This window comes from Cnephaeus nilssonii, assembly GCF_951640355.1.
Source record: "Cnephaeus nilssonii genome assembly, chromosome: 15".
In the NCBI taxonomy this organism is placed as follows: domain Eukaryota; kingdom Metazoa; phylum Chordata; class Mammalia; order Chiroptera; family Vespertilionidae; genus Cnephaeus; species Cnephaeus nilssonii.
In genome coordinates, this window is record NC_137086.1 from 30590391 (window position 1) to 30592999 (window position 2609).

Sequence of the window (2609 nt, forward strand, 5' to 3'; positions counted from 1 at the left end):
CTATTATACCAGAATTAAGAAAATCTGATAGTATTTGAAATGGTAAAAGGAAGAATATAAATTTTAGATCATAATAATAGTTAGAAAATAATTATTCAATGGATTATCTTGGAAATTTTCTTATCAGATGTAGAAGATTGAAGTTTCCAGTACCATGGATAATAACTATTCTCTCTCAGAACCCTATTCAGCCTGGTAGAATTTCAGAGTTGGAAAGATTCTAGGTCAGACTGACCAATCTCCCTCACATTATAAGAATATCCTACAGAAGGTTTTTTAAACTTGGGCAACTGTAGTAGATTAAAAATGGCCACAGACTCTATGCAACCACTCCAATCAAGAGGTTGGATCAATTCCCCACATCTTCTAACCCGGGCTTGTGATGTTTCTTGACCAATAGAATGCCCTGGAAATGAGTTCCAAGCCCAACCAGCAGAGACATTACAGCTTCCACCCTCACGCTCTTGGAATGCTAAGGCCCAAGATGATAGAGACAAGGAGAGACACTAGCTGCCCTAGCCATAGAGCTGATGTCCCAGAAATATGAGACCATCTCAGACTATCCAGCTAATACACCAAATCATGAAAAATAATGAATCACTGTTGTTTTAAACTACTACCTTTGAGATGATTCATTACACAGCAAAAGCTAATTGAAACATCATCCATTTTGTGCTTCTATTTTTGCTTTATTCATTCATACATGAAATATTTATTGGCTACTTACTCTGCATCACACACTGTTCCAGACTTGGGAAAAATCAGACGCAAATGTGCATGAGCATTTTCAGTAAAGGAAACTTACTTCTTAGGGAAATAGCACATTCCATGTCTATAGTATTGTAGCTTATTGTAGAGTGCTGAACTGACACCTCATCTGGTGCACATAGAACAGGTTAATTGCCCTTGCATCATGTAAACTTCCTGAAAGAGTTAAAGGCATATGATGAGTATACTCAAGTCTACATATTGAAGGGTATAGACACAAGAGTGGGTTCAGCAACCACAGGAGAAAGATCAGAGGCAAACTCCTGACAAATTTGTTACAAAGCTGTGCACCATAGCTTTTTTGCCTACTGAAAATGACTTGCACGTGTAAAAGAGCATCACTGAATTACATTTGATCTTTGTATTCAAAAAAGACAGAAGCATCATTTTAGCACCCTCCAGGGAAAATTAACAACTGGCTACATCATTGTCCCTACCATTTCACTGGTATTTAGATGTCATGAAATGTACCTTTTTGTGAAATGCAATTCAGGGTTCTGGTTAACATCTTGACTTACTCTGTAATAAAAATATAAATATAAATATTATAAAATCAACATCTTCAGCTATGCTAGTTATGCATTGACAATTATTGTTGGACCTAAAATTAAAAATTTGTTTCAAACAGAAATCGCATATTGGGTAAGTGAAAGTCATCATTGAAATTGAACCTAATCCTTCTCCTTTAACCTGCCTTGGTCCTCTGCATTAATACTGCATTTCCTTAGGCTAGTTCAATATGCATCATTTCTCTGATTAAATTTATTTTGATCTAGCAGAAAAACTATTTTCGATCTAGCAGAAAATTAATTTTGGGTTAGCAGTACAAATACAAGCAAAGAAATTCTTAGACAAATAAAAAAAATCTGTCCTCATGAGAAAAAAGAACCACAGAAAAGAGTTCACAAAATTATCTTAAAGATTTATGTATAAATTTTGTTCTTTAGATCATCAGTGGAAATAGAAGCCAGGTGGTTACTATATTTAGAATAAGCATTATTAATTTAATCAGCTAAAATTTATTAAGCATCTAGGCTATGGTAATAAAGAGTAAATAAAACACTCTTCCAGACATCAAGGAACATATAGTTGAGTTTACATAAAAATATATACGTATATATACATATATGTGTGCGTATATATTCACATATATGTTGAAGATGTATGTATGTATCTATGTATGTGTATATGTATTGTATGAATATATATATGATGTGTGTACAATAGATAGACAGAGAGACACAGACATATTCCAACAGGATTTGGGTAATTCTTCATAAGATGATTTAATACTTAATCTTTTAAGGTAGAGAAAGGAAGAAAGGCATCTAAGGAAGGGGGAATAGCATCTGTAGAGGCAGGGTAGAGTGAAACTCCAACACAGATTCAAGGCATAGAGACATCTGGTATAGCTAGAGAGGTAGAAAATGATTGCAGATAAAGCCAAAAAAAATAAGTTAAGTTCAAACTAAGGGTCTCAAATACCATGCTAAAGATATTACTTTCTAAGTAAAGAGTTATTAAAGGTTTTTAAGCAGGATGGTGAGAGGACCTGATTGCTAATTTACAAAAAATATGCTGATAGAGGATTATGGGTGCTAGAGTAAGGAAAATTAAGAATATTTAAGATGCAATTACAATACCTTGGGTAATATTTGCCCAATAACTTTCTTATAGCTACTGTGGCTTAAGTGAAACAATCACTGCTTATAGTTCAGGCAAAAGATTATAAAAACTAAATTAATAGCATAGGAAATAGGAAAAGATAAATTTAAAACTTTTAAATTTAAAAATCATAGAATTTGGTGGCTAACAGGATGGAGGAGCTGATGGAAAAGAAG